Consider the following 19,224-nt stretch of genomic DNA (forward strand, 5'->3'; position numbering starts at 1 on the left):
GTGAATCTTTTCAATTTCGAAATATGACTCTATAAATCTGAACTTGCACATTTATTGTCTATTGCAAGTTAATCAATGAAAGCTGAATAGGCTCAAGTTTGCATTCACAGTATTTATCACTGCTTAAGCTGCTTTTGTATATTTTGAGGTGTAGAAACTGGACTGTGGACTTTCATAAACTTTTCTTACTTCCTAATTTTTAAATTTACTCGAGGACAGTTGAAATGCCTTATTGTCTGAACAGCTAATAAATACATACGAATAATTGATTTGCATACTTATAAATGATTTGCAAACCTAATATTTTTAGAACTTAATAGTGAAAACTGAAATAACTTTCTGGGTAGTGTTTTTGTCCTAACCGCCCTTATATTGTAATAAACCACTGTATAGACATTGGAAATAAATGTTGAAACCCGGGGGGGGGGGGGGGAGTGACTTCAAAAACTCCTCTCTGGCAATGCCATTGAACTTGGGTATTTTAGTTTCTTCCCTTAAAAGTTAAAAGCACTTATGAAAGGTTTTTTTTTTAAGTATTAATTTGCTGATTCTAGAACATATACAAACCTCTGACTGCTGCAACCTTTGAAAAACCTCAAAATTAAACCTTTTGGTATCTGCTTCTCTTTATGACCAAACTTTTCAAACATTTTCAGAAAAACTTTCAACGCAGTAGATCTTTCATCAAAGCGTCTCTCGTTGTAGAAAAAGCAATTTTGCTTTCCTATACTTTTTTGTATTATTGCCTTATTTCTATGTGTTTGTAGTAAATGAAATCTGCATACAATATTTTTAGTACAAATTTATGATATTGCCTTGAAAACAAAATTTTTTACCTTGAAAAGTACTTGAAAAGTACTTGAATTTTTTTCTGCCTAAAGGGTATGAACCCTGAGAGAGCCACTTACTAGCCCTTTCTCTCTTAACTTGGCCAAACATAGCCTAAAACAGCATTTTTGGGGCTCCATTTTCAACGCCTCTCTTAACCTCCTTCGCAGTGTACAGAGGAATTTTGATCAAGAGCCTATATTGTCTTTGGTATCGATTTCAAATTTTCACCATCATATTCCAAATTTCAATCAAGTCTTAAAGCCCACGTATCTCAAAACCTCTTTATCTCGATTTTTTTCTTTCCTGTGAAATTCGAAATATTACAGATTCGACTACTATATGCAATATTCCCACTGCGCCGTTCATAAAATTAAACATATTTAACAATTTGCAAAACCTATGACAAAGGCTAAATCTACGAAAATTTAACAAATCAATCTCATTTCTAAAGCGAAGTGTCAAATTTCACTCAATTATCAAAAAATTGTCGCAGCAGAGGAAGGCGTCTTTATGCTTGAGTCACTCATAGAGCAAATTTTCAAGGGCATTGGGAGGGGTGGGGGAGTGAAGTGAATTTTTGACCTTTGTTTCTCAGAAAAAAGTAGTTTTGGTTTTTCTTTTTTTTCTTTCTCTTCTCTTTTTTGAGACAAACGTTTCGGTGAGGAGGGGGTTCCCCCCCCCTTAGCTACGCTCCTGACTACACCACATCCTCACACTTCGTGTTTTACTATACAGTACAACCTCGATACCTCAAATCTCTCGGGACGAGGATAATTTCGAGATATCGAGTTTTCAAGTTATCAAGGTTTTTAAAAAATTACACCAGTAACTCTCACATTTAAACACACGTACGCTATATGCATTTAAGTATTTTATATTTCTAATTGTCGAAAGTGCACAGGATAAGATTTTGAAATGAACAACAATTTCAACTTGGTTTTTTCGCCTCAAAATTTAAAAATTCTAATTTTATCTTTACCCAGTAACCTCACATTCATAAGTTCTCAGCAGCCATTTTGTACAAGTTAAAAAAGTTGAATTATGAAAATGAGGAACGCATTTTCCGTTTTCGCTTGAAGACTGACGGACGAAAAATCGAACCCCTTTCCTCAAAGTGGACAACATGTTCGAGAAAAATGCACAAAGATTCTAAACTCTGAGGAAAACACTGCACCCCTTTCATGCCAACACGCCCCTATTATCTTGCCCCAATCCCCTATGCACAATATTTCGAAGAAAAGGGATGACAAACATTAAGCAATTGTCTCTGGAACTGGTTTTACCACAAAAATTGCCAAAGCAAAACGATAATTGAAACTTGCTTCTGTGCAAAATTTTCGACATATCAAGGGTTTCGAAAAATAAATTTCGAGATAACTATTGAAAATACATAGGGGTTTTTATAGAAAATGCTGGGGAAAATTTTTGTTTCGAGACATCAAGGGTTTCGAGATAAGGAGGTTCGAGATATCAAGGTTTGACTGTAGTTCGAAAAGCTAAATGCTGGTTTATGATATTATATAATTCTTTTACTAAAACAATTCCAACGGATTCAAATTCTGCTTAAAAATAAACGGTAGGGTTGATGGATAAGGGGCATAGTCCAAGAGTATTTTATGTAAACAATTTGAGTTCCCATGAGCTTCTTATAATCATATAGTATACTAGCAGTACACGCACGGCGATGCTCGTGCTAAGACTTTAAAGGAAGTTCGTTGAATAAAAAAATCCACGGCCCTGAATAAATTCCTAAATGGAAAAAAAAAAAGCAAAAGCAAGCGCCGCAGTTAGCAGAGTCAGATAAAAATATGAAGTATCTGCGCACTGGTGATGTGCCGGATCGTTAAAAATGTAGATCCGCGGATACGGATCATTTGTGTCAAGATCCGCGAATACGGATACGGATCTCAAAATTTTTTTTTACACAATTCAACTATCCAAGTGTAAAATTTGTTACGGAAGATATTCCCGTCAGAATAATGACACTGTTTCTTCAAAAAATGTCATCTACGGCGAAAATATAATCAAACTTATTTACTTTTTAAAAAAATCTCCGTTAAAATTGAGGGAGACTTGGAAGTAACGGGTCAGCGCTTCATTAATGCTTGGATAGAATGTCAAAAATTATTTCTAGCTTGCTCGATAGATGTAGAATAGAGGAGTAAGAATGTAAAGCTGCTACTGGACAGGCTAGAAATAATTTTTAGCATTTTATTTCAGCATAAATGCAGCGCTAACCCATTCCACCCAACTTTCTCCGCCCGACGGAATAACAGAACCGGGAACACCTTTACAATTAGTAAATAGAGAATTTAGTCTCATTTTTTTTGAAGGGTGCAGAGAAAAACCAAAATAAAGAATAACAGAAACCCCAAATCAATAACAAAAACTAATCTTAGACTAAAAATTAAAAAAAAAAAAAAAAATATGTTCCACAGGACCGACTCAACATTAAAATGGATTTCACTGGTCAGAAAACACTTTGTTAACAAATATGAACTGACAGCGGATAGAAATTTTAAATCATTGAGCTTTTTCTCCTTATGTTCCGACTATGAAATCGCTACCAATCACCCGTATCAAGCCTTTGAATTGTATTAAAAATTTACTGAACAAGATTATAGCTCCAACTGTATACAACTTGGAAGTTCCAAATTAATATCAAACGCAGAAAACTTCGTTCTTTCAATTTTTAAGTTTTTACTACCATAATTCTGAAAAACGATAAATCGGTTTTTATTAATATCTCCGGTAATTTAAGTTCCACAAAAATGAGGCCAAGCTAAGAACACTTTCGGTCAAGTCATCTTTTGAACGAAAAAAGAACTATCAACAACATTCATCTGCTAGGAACTACGATGCCACAAATAGACACACAGGTACACTTTAAAAAATTATTACCCGTTCCTTTTTGTGACGGCGAGTGCAAATTGGCTTCTGAAATGATACCTTATCATTCAAATAAGGAATAAAACCTAATTTATACGGAATTTTAGTCTTTTATAAAATATTTGAGAATTTTTAGAATAGAAAAGATCCGTTTAAGATCCGTCAGAAAAGTAACGAATACAGATCTTTATTTTCACTCGGATATCCGCGGATACGGATATCCGGAACATCACTACTGCGCACGCAACTCAAAAGTATCCGATTACAAAAAAAAAACATTTTTAATCATAAGAAATAAGTACTTGCATGCGTATGCTTTGAGTTTACAAGGAACTAATTTTCGTGCCAATTATGTGAGCCAAAAATATTAACATAAGTGAAATGGCTAAAAATTATATAATAACATTAAATTAATTAAAAAAAAAAACACGTAGCAAATCTCACCTCCAGCTATGTTGGGGCGAATGTGGGAGCCCCCCCCCCCAGAAGTGAATATCGATTGTTAAAATTAAAAAAAAAATCACATTCGTGGGGTTGGGGATGGGGAACTTTACAGGGTATTTGTTTCATTATTTTGATTTCCAAAAAATCTCCCTCCCCCCCCAGTAACTATGGGTAAATTTGTCAAAAAAAAAGTTTTTTGTTTCTCTTTATTTGGTCCGAGTCCAGTACTATTCGAACTTTCCCATGACCTCTTAAATTGTAAAAAACAATTGCAATTATTTATTCGGTAAAAAAAACACGTAGAAAATCCCCCCCCCCCATCTATGTTAGGTCGAACTTGTTGCCCCCCAGGAGTGAATTATCGATTGATTAAATAAAAAAAAAAGATTACTTTCGTAGAGAGGAGGGATTTTCTCAGAGTTTACATTTGATTGTAGCAGGAAAAAAAATCCCCCCCCCCCCAAAAAAAAAATGTTTTTAATTTAAATTAGAAATTTTGAAATATTTTTCAAAATGAAAGGAAGCAATACAGCGTCCGTACATCTGCTTCTACCATTGTGTGCTCAGCATGAAAAGAATGAAGGGGAAAGTATACGCCTGTGATGATTTCTTCTTGCTGTTTCGAGGGCAGGTTCGTCAGTGATCAACTGTAGCCAACACAGTGAAGTCGTTATAGCTGTTGGTTTTTCTTTTCGGAGCACGCTGTATCGCATCCTTAAACTGAAAACGTAAAAAAATCCTTTTTTCAAAAATATATTTTGATGTTTTTATATTATGAGTGTTTTAAAGGGTAATTTTAAGTGTAGCCAGCCACCAGATAAAAGATAATGTTTTGACAGAAACTTTATTTGAAGGATTTTTTATTGTTAAAATGCTGTATTCATTCATTAAAACCTATGTTTTTGATTAGAGAAAAGCTCCCTATGAATGCATGTCAAATGGTTTCATCTGTTTTGCATAAATATGTCAATTATTTATGTAAGAATAACTACAGTACTTCTATTCTTTCGCTATTACTTGTTATTCTTGCAACAATTATTATACTGTTTGAAAACTTAGTTCAAAATAATTTCAATTACTTTTTAGTTCTATCATAAATACACATATGTTTTTAAGAGTAATTTTAATAGTTTCTTAAAATTCTTATGCTAAGTGGTTTCTGGAAGTAAAGTATTTTTTTTTAAAATTTCTATAATCTTTCCATTATAGAAAAATTTAATATACTGTTTTGTAGGTTTGTTCCCCCCCACCCCCCCAAATTGACTTGATATGTTTTTTTTAACCATTTTATTAAAAAAAGTAGCATCTTTTTAAAATATATCTTAAGTTCAGCAACTTTACAAAACTTAAAACGTTTAAAATACTGCATTTTATACAAACATGCAATGGATTTCAAATAGAGCAAAGAATGAAAACCATTATCATTGGTAACGTAAATCAGGGAAATTTGGTGAACTTAATCAGGGAAATCAGGGAAAAGTCAGGGAACTTTTTTTCACAGTTCCTGTCGCCACCCTGTAATTGAAAATGTGAAAAGCGGTAACTGAAAATCATGTGCTTTGACTGCCGTAGTTATGAATAAAAATTCTGACTGGGATTGTAATGAGCTCATAATGGGAAAAAAAAAGGCTTTTCAACCGTTCCACCATTTAATTTACTGAAGTGAAAGTAGCGAGCCATAGACATTGGTGACTTCTGAAGATAGTTACAGAAAAAAAAAATGCCTAGGGCAAGATACTCTTACTATCATATGGCAGTAGCAGATCCGGGGGGGGGGGGGCTAAGGGAGCTTCTACCCTCTCCCCTCCTCCTTCCTCACTGAGGTCTGAACTTACACTACATAAAAATGAAGTTTCAGAAATTTTTAGTACTGCAATAATTTTTCCAATTTAAATGGGCCCATAAATATGTAAACTATATATGTAGTAACGTATTAATGGGGATGAGGGGGAGGGGGTAGAAGACTGTAATTCTTGTTCCAACTTAGGCAAAATTTAATAGCAGATTAAATTGTGATCTGCAATGGTATGGAAAGGCTTGGAAGAAATAGTTTCGTTCTGCAATCGGGGTTTTTATTCTAAAAATTTATTACTTTCAGATTAAACCAGTTATATGTATTTACTTCATTGTTTGGATGAGAGGGCTGTGGCTATGCTCCCGTCCCCTCATGTGATTTGTAATACCATGGAAAATATTTGAGGAAATGGCTTCATCCTGTTATCGAGTTTTTTTTTACCTGAAATTACTACTTTCAAATTAACACATATATTTTACTTCGTTTCCAGGAACCGGAATGTCACTTTTTACCATTTCTCGGGCTGTTGGAGGGACGCTCACACAAAAACTAACGGTCTAAAATATTTAAAACAGATTTTATTTCCTGTCAAAACTCAGCTACAATAGATCCCCCTCCCCTTTTTTTTTCTTTTCTTTTTCAGTAGATCCAGTATTATGTGTATATATATATATATATTTATATTTAGAATTGTTTGACACGAATTTGTAAGATCTAATATTTTTTGTTGATTTCACATGAAATGACGTACATGTTTTTTAATTACGTACATTATTCTTTTTTATTGGGTGCGTCTCGAAAATGAAACTAACGTTTCTTAGTTAATAAAAGTGTGCTCTTTTTAATGATGTGAAGGAAAACTAAAATAAGAGGACCCTTTTGAGATATTGCTTTTTGAAATTGAGACAAAATTGACGAAATCAATTTTTGGCTGGTTTTTCAGATAAGATAATTCAGCAATTATTTGAGCTATCGAAATGCCACTTGCAAACCTTTTGGATAAAGCAACAGGCTACAAACGAGGAAAAAATTAACTTCAGAAAACTATTCTCTCAGCAGATAACAAGCCAGTGATGTACGGTTGGAATTTGTAAAAATGCAATTTATAACCTACTTTGGCAGCAAATTGTGAAAAACCTACCATGCATAGAGCTTTTGCTATACAAGCAGGTTCTTCTCCCCCGAAAGTTGATCAATATCACCAAATGGATGTCTCAATTGCCAAATCGATTCTCTCCACCTTCTAAAAAAAATCCTCATTTCTGCTTTAATAGTGCTTCATAGTGCTTCATCAATGCTTAGCATGTGAAATTATATTAAAGTTTTGGTTTAGTACGTTTCTGACCATGTGATGGCAGAAAATGTACCATGAGGACCTATTTACTCATATGGTTATAGCACCATCTTCTTCATAACTAGTCTCTACCTTTTGTTTTATGGAGTTAGTCGATTTGGCAAGTGAGGCATCCAAATATCAGTATTGCAAACATTTCAGGTCGCGAGCAATGAAAATACTAACTTGGTGATTTTGTCATTTTAATTGCGACGCAGGAAAAAAAAAAAAAGCTTTTACAAAAGTGGATATTGGCAGAACCGTACGGCTTATGGAGCAGAGTTTTATGCAAGAAATCACATGCTCTCCTAGAACTTTTTCTTGGCTTGGACCTCTTGCTGATTCCTAGTGCACTGCAAATAATCACTCTTTTTGAACACTTTTTGCGCATGGACACTTGTCCCCTGTTTGAGAACACATTTTTTGAAATAGGTAATTCAACCTTCCTGAGAACACTTTTCAAAATACTTTTTAAGTATGGACACGTGTACCTCTTTTTAGAAGGTTTTTGAATAATTTTCAGAACACTTCGGATAACGCTTTTTGGAACATGTATTTTGTTCAGCATACATTTTAAAGCACTTTTTTAACACTTCGTGGCGCACTTTTTGGTAGTTTTTAGGATATATTTTAAAATAATTACGGAGCACTAAAATATCCTACCGGCATACCTGTTACACAAGTTATACAAAAAGATTTTAGAAAAAGAAAAAAAAGTTACATTCGCCTATGTTGAAACTGCAGGCTTGATGATGGGTTTAGGTTTTGTCTATATCTGATTATTAATCAGATTAAATCGTTCAAATATAGATTCATTCGTCATTCAGATCATAGGTTCATTCAAAATGAGTGAATCTATGAAAGTTTTAAATTTAAAACGCAATAGGTACTTCAAAAACAACTGAATAGCTTACAGCAAAATTACAAACAAACAATATGTATGAAAAAGATGGAGCAGAGGAAAATTGTACACAATCATTCTTACTATGAAAACTACATTTAAATTAAAAATATTAATTTCCTCAAATGGAGTCGTTTCCAAAATGTTAAAAGTATTTTTTCCCAAAAGAGTATGCTTAAAAACATGGGATCTGACCATTTTTTAAAGGATTTGACTAAGTTTATATTTTTAAAAAGATATTTTAATCGGCGCGTTTTCATTGTTTACGCTTCTGCCGATGATATCATAAATGATGAAATGCCATTTACTGTTGCCATTCACAGAGCGAAATATTTAATTCGCATCTCTACTCACTTGTGCTGGCAACGATATGGTTGAGAGCAAACGTTGAGCGCAACATTTAATTCGCTTCTTGATTATCATAACGTGGAAACGCGGTAGACAGATGCGCCAAAGTACATCATATGTGACGCCATAAAGACCACGCCTTACTTTTAAAATTGGACACTTAAAATAATTAATTAAAAATTAAACGTTGGGTAATGAAAGTTTTTTTCTTGCTCCATGTTATTTATCTATTTATTTATTTATTTATTTTTTTTTTTTTTTGCTTATTCTATCAATTTCAGTAACTAAAAGTAGTACATCCTTTTGACTGAAGGAAAAAACCCTATTATGTTTTTAAAACCAATAAATTACGTAAAAAGTTTTTGAAAAAATATTTTAAAAGCAAATTATTTATAAATTTAAAAAAAAGTAGTTTTTCAAGCACAAACAGTTTTTTGGTTCACTATCAAAAAGTCTTATTTCGAGTTCAAGCTGGTTACTGGTAACAACACGGAAAAGGTATGGCCAATTGCGGTGGCCAACGATATAATAATTTCTCGACAATGAAGATTTGATTGTCTTACATTCTATAATTCCCATTTTCTTATCATCTAATGTCTTATTTTTTTTTTTTTTTTCAATTTGTGATGCATCAAACGTTATTTTATAAAAAAAATTATCGTTATAACTAGCTTTTAGTCTTGTAATGTTTTGTGTAACATTTACTATATATCAACCTGTATTCAATATTTATAATATAGTGTCATAATATAACTGATTATGAGCCTTCTCAATGTCTGATTGTACCTTACTTCAAATCGCTCTGTGCTCCCACGCGGGGCACCTCAGTTTCCTAATTGCTGTCTCAGAAAAAAATTGACTATAAGCATTTAGTGGTGCATTAATTTCCGAATAGAACTTTTTAAATAACATAAGGCTCTTTTCGAACCATGAAGTTAGATTTTCAGCACGTGAAAATTAGTTCATTAGATCAATAGTGATTCAGGATAACGTATTTATGTGATGACTTTTGAGTAAAAGCACTTATTTTCGCGAGGCTTTCATTTTCGCAATTTTTCAGAGCTAGTCGTAATCACGAAAATTTAAACTTCGCGAAATAATTTTTTACAGAATAATTCTGTTCATATAAAATTCGCAAAATTTGCAACTCAGAAATTCGTAGATTTTTTCAATTTCGCTCAAATTTAGGCTCGTAAGAATAAGTGCTTTCACAGTATTTCATCCTAGTTAATGCAACTGTTTATTTGCACAAAAGATTGTTGATGCTTTTCTTCAAAGTTCATTGTAATCACTTTCTATGGGCACATAATTATGACACCTTTTATTTTATTTGCATATTACACTTCTGATACATTTTTTCTGAAAGAAAGTTTTTGTTTTGCATTAAAATATAGTTGATAATATGGCAATTACGCAAAGTTAAAATGCAAACCTATTGTTAGATAGTGTAATATGTTCGCTAAAAAAAAGTTTCAAATTTATTTGAATTACGTGGGGGCGGGTTCCCCCTGCTAGGATCTGAATTTCCAAATCTGTATGTAAGCAAGGAAAAAGTTGCGTAGCGAAGCTCAAAAAATAGTCTACTCCAAGTTAAGACCCGAAGGAAATAAATGCTCTCGCTCATTCAACCCTTAATTGCTGTCATCCCCTCCCCCTAAACACATGTTTTTTATTACTCTGTAGACCAGGACTATCTGTAGACTGAAGACGATCTCCTTTCCCCACCCCAACAGGGGGATAAAGAAGCTGTCCCCTCTTTCTCTATTGTCACCGGCGTGGGGCGTGGTTAACACGGAAATTCGTCAATTTTTGCAAAATTTTCCAGTTTTCCCCTCCCAATTACTCTTATCCTAATTTGAGTATGATTAAAAGAAAGGTATCCCTGAAAAGCCCAAACTTTCAAGAATAATGCGTAGTTTTTCAATTTGAGCAAATGTTAGATCTTGATTATTTATGAAGCGTAAAATTAAAAAAGACGCGTTATTTGTACTGTTGTGGAGAGAGCCTCGGAAGTTTCGAAGTCAATGTTAAGTCTACGGGGAAGTTTCCTCCCGATTGCTAATTCGCATTTCAATGTTTTGAGATAATTTTTTCTGCATAACATTCTTCACAGCAGTACAAATAACGCGTCCTTTTTAATTTTTCATTTTCTGTTAAAATTTAATATTAAATGGCTGTTAAATTTATGAGTTGACAAAAGAAGAGATGCTTTCTGTTTCAACGCTTCATAAATAATCAAGATCTAACATTTGCTCAAATTGAAAAACTGCGCGTTATTCTTGAAAGTTTGGGCTTTTCAGGGATACCTTTCTTTTAATCATACTGAAATTAGGATAAGAGTAATTGGGAGGGGAAAACTGGAAAATTTTGCAAAAATTGACGAATTTCCGTGTTAACCACGCCTCACGCCGGTGACAATAGAGAAAGAGGGGACAGCTTCTTTATCCCCTGTTGGGGTGGGGGCAAGGAGATCGTCTTCAGGCAGTCTTCAGGGTAATAAAAAACATGTGCTTAGGGGGAGGGGATGACAGCAATTAATGATTGAATGAGCGAGAGCATTTATTTCCTTCCGGTCTAAACTTGGAGTAGACTATTTTTTGAGCTTCGCTACGCAACTTTTTCCTTGCTTACATACAGATTTGGAAATACAGATCCTAGCAGGGGGAACCCGCCCCCACGTAATTCAAATAAATTTGAAACTTTTTTTTAGCGAAAATATTACACTATCTAACAATAGGTTTGCATTTTAACTTTGCGTAATTGCCATATTACCAACTATATTTTAATGCAAAACAAAAACTTTCTTTCAGAAAAAATGTATCAGAAGTGTAATATGCAAATAAAATAAAAGATGTCATAATTATGTGCCCATTGAAAGTGATTACAATGAACTTTGAAGAAAAGCATCAACAAACTTTTGTGCAAATAAACAGTTGCATTAACTAGGATGAAATACTGTGAAAGCACTTATTCTTACGAGCCTAAATTTTAGCGAAATTGAAAAAATCTACGAATTTCTGAGTTGCAAATTTTGCGAATTTTATATGAACAGAATTATTCTGTAAAAAATTATTTCGCGAGGTTTAAATTTTCGTGATTACGACTAGCTCTGGAAAATTGCGAAAATGAAAGCCTCGCGAAAATAAGTGCTTTTACTCAAAGTCATCACATAAATACGTTATCCTGAATCACTTATTGATCTAATGAACTATTTTTCCCGTGCTGAAAATCTAACTTCATGGTTCGAAAAGAGCCTTATGTTATTTAAAAAGTTCTATTCGGGAATTAATGCACCACTAAGTGCTTATAGTCATAGTTTTTTTTCCCCCTAGTTTGAGTCTCTTACTACCGAATTATGTCTAGGGGGGACAGCAATTAGGAAACTGAGGTGCCCCGCGTGGGAACACAGAGCGATTTGGAATGAGGTACAATGAGACATTGAGAAGGCTCATAATCAGTTATATTATGACACTATATTATAAATATTAAATACAGGTTAATATATAGTGAATGTTACACAAAACATTACAAGACAAAAAGTTAGTTATAACGATAAATTATTTATAAAGTAACGTTTGATGCATCACAAATTGAAAAAAAAAAAAAAAAAAAAAAATCCAATAAAACATTAGATAAGAAAATAGGAATTATGGAACGTAAGAGACATTCAAATCTTCATTGTCGAGAAATTATTCCATCGTTGGCCATCGCAATTGGCCATACCTTTTCAGTGCTGTTACCAGTAGCCAGCTTGAACACGAAATAAGACTTTTTGAAAGTGAACCAAAAAACTCTTTGTGCTTGAAAAACTATTTTTTTAAATTTATAAATAATTTTTTTTAAAAATATTTTTTAAAACTTTTTACAAAATTTATTGGTTTTAAAAACATAATGGGGTTCTTTCCTTCAGTCAAAAGTATGTACTACTTTTAGTTACTGAAACTGATAGAAGCAAAAAAATAAATAAATAAACAAAATAATAATAACAATAATAATAACATGGAGCAAGGAAAAACTTTCATTAACCAATGCTTAATTTTTATTTAATTATTTTAAATGTCCAATTTTAAAAATAATGCGTGGTCTTTATGGCGTCACAAATGATGTACTTTGGCACATCTGTCTACCGCGTTTCCACGTTATGATAATCAAGAAACGAATTAAATATTGCGCTCTACGCTTACTCTCAGCCATATCGTTTCCAGTACACGGGAGTAAAGATGCGAATTAAATATTTCGCTCTGTGAATGGCAACAGTGAATGGCATTTCATCATTTGTGATATCATCAGCAGAAGCGTAAACAATGAAAGCTTCCAATTAAAATATCTTTTTAAAAATATTAAACTTAGTCAATAATGGTCAGCTCCCATGTTTTTAAACATGCTCTTTTGGGAAAAAATACTTTTAAAATTTTGGAAACGACCCCATTTGAGGAAATTAATATTTTTAATTTAAATGTAGTTTTCATAGTAAGAATGATTGTGTACAATTTTCCTACTCCATCTTTTTAATACATATTGTTTATTTGTAATTTTGCTGTAAGCTATTCAATTGTTTTCGAGGTACCTATTGCGTTTTAAATTTAAAACTTACGTAGATTCATTCATTCTGAATGAACCTATGATCTGAATGACGAATGAATCTACATCTGAACGATTTAGTCTGATTAATAGGACTCGACCGATGCGTCGGCCTAGCCGATGCATCGGCGCCGATTGTTCAACAATTTATCCATCGGCATCGGCGGCCGATGCTAAATTGCAGGAAATATCGGCCCATCGGCCTTAAAAACATCGAAAAGCCGATGGAACTGGCCGATGTTTTTGAAAAAAAAAAAGGACTTTTGATGTTTTACTTTTTAATACAAAGTAAAGGTTGTTTTCATATAAAATTGTTTACTAAATTTCAGTATGAATTTCTATTTTAGTCACCCCCGCACAAGAGTTTTTAATACTGCATTCAAGTACCAAACAAGTTTATTATTGCGTTGTTCCTTGCTGCTGGATGTACGTATGTACCTCTCATAAGTCATAACTCAAAAATCGTAAGCTGTAGAAGGATAATTTTCGCATGTGGGGTGTGCACTTCCAGTTGTGCACTTCCCTTTTTGTTTTCGATCGGGTGTTCTGAAAAGCCTGTTTACTAATTTTTTGTGGCTATTAATTACTTATTTCAATGCAAAACTAATATAGCGTCTCAGACTGACGATCATTTGCTAATATATTGCCGAATTGGACACCTTGAAAACAAATATGAGATGGCAAAACCGGTTTGATGTCATTTTGTTAGATTCCGGTTGAGCTGACGGTAATTCTTAATTTTTCGATATCTATATACATAAATGGCTACTTCTGTGAGGATGTCCTGGGTAAACTTCAAAACTACTGGACAGGTTAGATAGATAGCTACATCATCAGGGAGCATTTTAGGCTATAATTTATTCCTTAAAAACTTAGTTTTAAAAAGTTATGGTGGAAAACATTAAATTTCATGTAATTTCCCCATGTTATGATTAAATATAAAACCCATTGTTAGGAAAATTCGTTGCCTAACAACAGCAATATTAAAAGTAATCACAATGAAAATTTTGAATCAAGGCTTCTCCGGAGCAAGCATGACATTTATTGCTTTCTTAGGAGTTGTATCCTCATCTTTATATATAAACTAGCTGTACCCGACGCGCGTTGCTACGCCAACAAAAAAATACATCATTATACTGATTTTCATGACAATCGGTTGAACGGGGCAGAAGTTGCTACTCTGCAGTGCCACCTGGTGGTGAGTGGTTTCAATGAGCATATTATGCACCTTCTCCGTGGAAAAATACACATATATAGCAATTTTCATAATAATCGGTCCAGGTATCAAGTGAAGCCGTGACTTTACTCAAATTTTGTACTCACGCAGTTTGCAAGATCAATCAATCGCTAAAAATATCAAATAGAAAAAGTTTTAAATCCCCCCGTTGCATGAAAAGCCATAAAACAATAAAGAAAAAATTTATTTGTTCAAACTCAAGAAAAATGGCAACAGTTAACTTCTTATCAATGAGATATTTCACGCGAATTAATTTCTGCAGCCGATAATTTTATTCGTATTTATCCAATGGATTGTGACATAAATTGGAATAAAAAAGGAACTATTGATCTGATTTTTTTCGAACTGGTCTATAAACATTCCCAGTACCGAAAATAACAAACGATGAAAGTTTCAGCCAAATATGCCGGGTAGTTTTTGAGTTCATGGATGACATACAGACAAACATTCATTTATATATATATATATATATATATATATATATATATATATATATATGGCTGCTTCTGTGGGGATGTCCGGGGGTAAACTTTAAAAGTACTGGACGGATTTTAATATTTTTTTCACCATATATAGCTAAATTATCCGGGAGCAACTTAGGCTACAATTTATTCCTTATAAACTTAGTTTTAAAAAGTTATGGTGGAAAACAGTAAATTTCACATAATTTCCCCATTAAATGATTAAATTCGCAACTCCAATAAACTATAGGAGGCGCAGCAGCCACTGTCTAATGGCGGATGAAAAAGGTAAAACAAAAAAATACCGTAAAACTTGCTTTGACGCGTAGTGAATGACATTAATTTTTCGTCGTGTTTGTGAGAAGCCTTCTTTTCTATTCTTATGAAATTACATTACACCACAAACTGCTAGAAGTCTGTAGTTTACCCCAAAGAAAACACGTGGAATGGAATGTTTTACCTTTTTCTTTAGCATTGGTTTTTCACCGCAAGGTAGCGTATTCGGGCTCTGGAGTCGCGAATATAAAACCCATTGTTACAAAAATTCGTTGCCTAACCACAGCAATATTAAAAGTAATCATAATGAAAATTTTGAACCAAGGCTTCTCCGGAGCAAACATGAGTTTAAAGTCATTTAAACTTTTGGAAACTCTACTTTTTTCACCCTTAAAGAAACCTAGTAGAGAGCTTTTTTTTGTGTGTGTACTATTTAATTAAATAAAGCGCACGGTTTTTTTTAGTGATCTTTGTTTTTGTTAGTTCGTATTTTGGAAATTGTTCAAATTTTTATATGCTTAAATTCGTGCTTTCGTTTCTAAATTAATATTCGTTCGTTCTTTATACTCATTGCTATTTTACTTTTATGGGTAAGGAAGAAGCTCGATTTTTAATCACGTCAAAGCGATGTGTTTTGAGTTCTTTCAGTTAAAACAGAAAACAAAAGAAAGTTGCTATTGTTTCTCGCAATTATGACTGACCCAGGCAACGCCGGGTATTTTTGATAATTTGTAATATAAATCACAGTAATGAGTCTTTTCTGTATCGCTTCGGGGGAGCTACAAGTTTGGGGCCCGTCGAAATACATTTTGGAGCCCTATTTCTCTATCACAGAAGTTGTAAAACATTTATGACAAGCATTTTTCTAACTCCTACGGTGCCACTATAGTTATGGTGCCTCTCGCGCAATTGCAACATTTGCTATATTTTAAATCCGCCACTGCACATCAAAACAAACTCGGGTGCAAGTTTTGAAAGGGTTTTTCTGCTGAATGTTTATGATTATTTTAAACTCTATTTTTTACGACAATTTTTTGAATTTCCAAGAACACTTGCGCGTCCCTCCTCCCACTCCCTCAATTTTTGAAATTAAACTCTAGTTGTACTTTTGAGTTGTTTAAAGCTAACACCATTCATAAAATTAGAGATTTTTTTCAAAAACTTTATCTATTGTTTAGAAAGAATTTAGAGCATTAATGTTAGAAATTGATTAAAGACGTTTTGAATGGTGACATTATTCGGAAATCGAAGAGACTTTTGAATTTTTTTCTTCCGAAGTGCTGAAATAGATTCAGAAACCCTTCCAATGCGTTGGTTTTAGCGGTTCTGTACTGAAAAAAATTAGGCCGAGGTTGGGTCCGAAGTGTGAGTTACTGCAAAATCAGAGGGTGACCTCCCCCCTCCCCCGCCATTTTGTAATTCGCCAACTTTTTGCGATCGATTTTTTTTCTGCCGTAAGTAACTATTTTAATGTATTTATATAAAATCAATGAATAACTTATTTTCGTTTCTTATGGAAAAGTTTCAAGGATTTTCCATTATATAATTTTTTAAATTTCAGAAAATTATTGTTATACTAGCCGCCTGCGGCGACCAGCTGGTCCGCTTTTTTACGCCATTCGCCTTTTTACGCCAGGGGTGCGGCCTTCGGCGGCTGCTTAAACAATTTAACAACGACATTAATCAATGTTTTTCTCTATAAATCAGTATTATCATTCGTTTTTTTTTTACGACAATGCTGCTTAAATAAATTTCGTAGCGGTGTCAATCAATCTATATCTATCTATATCATTAATAATTTGAATAAAATATTTTCTAGATCTGTCTCTAGTTTCGTCGTTTGGAATATTTTGAAAGGAGTGGAAGGGGAGACACAAACGACGTACTCTTCATGCAAATTTTGTCGAAAAATAACAAAAAGCACTTCCACTTTTATGTGAAAGCATTGTTTTTTCAAAGTCATGGTGTATGTGGGGCATTGACACCCAATGTGCAAGCTGCCACCTACGGCGGATGTTTGGCTAACTTGTCATTTACCTTTTTACTTCAATTTTTTGCCTTCGGCGGTTGTTTAAATAAATTTGGCAGCAGTATTAATCAATCCATCTCTATCTTTTTTTTTGTGCCATTTACATTTTTACGCCAAGATTGACGCCTTCGGCGGCTATCTACCTTTACATTCTATCTCTACATTTTCTTATCCATCTCTATTTATTTTGACCTCCTCGCCCATTTCCTAATAAAAACAAAGAACACTCATAAAATCGCTTTTTTTTTAAAGTAGAGCAAAAAAAAAAAAAAAGCTCAAATTCCCCGTAGTGTGCAAAAAGTAGCGTTTGACAAAGATAAAAAAAAATCTCGCTGTTTTTATTGAATTAATGCGCACAACTATGAAATGTAACGTAATATAGATACAGCGAAAGGTCCAGCTTGGGGGGGGGGGGGGAGAAATAAATGCAATCCCTAAATAAAACAAAAAAAAGGAAAGAAAAAAAGCAAGTGCTGCCGTCAGAAAATGTAGAAGTAAGCTATATAGTAAAAAAAAAAAAAAGATTAACATTGCTTGCGATTAAGATTCCATCGTAAGTATCGAATCGAAATGTTTGTAAAGCATCATAAAAGATTAAACTATCAAATCGTTTAATATTATGCGTGCAAACAACAGATCAAGTAGTATATGTATTCAGTTATTAACTTGGTGTAAATATTGAGTTTGTTTATTGTAGCTGCGTTTTAAGAACCTCGCTCTTTTCATGGCTTTTTCTTTTTCAGCAAAATGTATGTCACTGTTTTAGTTTTCTGAAAAATGCAAAATTTTCTATTCATAAATTTTAAATAAGTATAAAAATATTCCTATTATGATTTAATATTGTAATTTATCTGTTACCTTTTTTGTTTAATTTGATGACTAAAAAATGTCTACGTGCAATCTTTCCACTTTAATTGCGTAATTTGTTGAAGGCTTCATTGTTTTTATTATTATTATTTTTTTTTGGGGGGGGGGGAATGATTAAACAACATAGCTTAATGTTTTTAAACTATGTTTAGTGTTCCTAAATCCATACATCATTACAATCTTTTTTTGAAATCTTAGTTATATGTTCAATTTGTATATATATAGGTAACTACTTTGTAGATCGATGTGCTTCGGTAATGTGAACTATTCAGGGTAAGGTTTTATACAACTTGTCCTCTGACTTTTAGATCATAATACGTACATATGAGTTTTCAACTTACTATTTCATAAAGTTTTTGAGTGACGCAAGTTTACGCGCATGAAGACATCACTAGAGAATTTGCGATAATTAACTGAGGAGGCGTTCAAAATGGATATTTCGGTCATCTATATGTTCTTAGGTACATATGCATGTACAGCAGATGTGCCGAAAAAACTTGTGAAGTTTAAATTGGGTGATCGTAAAATAGAAATTTAGGTCAAAATCTGATTTTTTTTTTCTGATTACAATTCCTTATTCGTAGAACGGAAGTGAAGTGAAATGAATCAACGATCTTTTAAATCCCTGACAATTTTATCAATTCATTTCTGTTCGATTTTTTTTTTTTTTTTTGCCATCGGCCAACGGCATCGGCCATCGGCAATCGGCCATTTGGAGGAAAACAATCGGCCATCGGCCATCTTTGAACAATCGGCCAACAATCGGCATCGGCCCATCGGCCAAAAAATGCCATCGGTCGAGCCCTACTGATTAATAATTAGATACAGACAAAGCTTAAACCCATCATCAAGCCTGCAGTTTCAACAAAGGCGAATGTAACACTTTTTTTCTAAAATTAGCAGGTATTCCGGGAGGATATTTTAATGCTCCGTAATTGTTCTAAAGTATATCCTAAAAACTGTACCAATACGTGCGCCATGAAGTGTTAAAAAAGTGCGTTAAAATGTGTACTGAACAAAATACATGTTCCGAAAAGCGTTATCCGAAGTGTTCTCAAAATTATTCAAAAATGTTCTAAAAAGAGGGATAAGAGTCCATGCTTAAAAAGTATTTTGAAAAGTGTTCTCAGGGTTGAAATACCTATTTCAAAAAATGTGTTCTCAAAAAGGGGACAAGTGTCCATGCGGAAAAAGTGTTCAAAAAGAGTTTGATTATTTGTAGTGCACTTAGG

At 33.4% G+C, this 19,224-nt stretch overlaps 1 protein-coding gene across 1 annotated transcript in view; it reads left to right on the forward strand.

Moving 5' to 3' along the window:
* Nucleotides 1-19,224, forward strand: part of LOC129218399 (E3 ubiquitin-protein ligase HUWE1-like) — a 736,974-nt gene that overhangs the window by 45,666 nt on the left and 672,084 nt on the right. The gene's annotated exons all lie outside the window — the stretch shown is intronic.

The sequence above is a fragment of the Uloborus diversus genome, chromosome 3, assembly GCF_026930045.1.
Source record: "Uloborus diversus isolate 005 chromosome 3, Udiv.v.3.1, whole genome shotgun sequence".
Lineage (NCBI taxonomy): Eukaryota > Metazoa > Arthropoda > Arachnida > Araneae > Uloboridae > Uloborus > Uloborus diversus.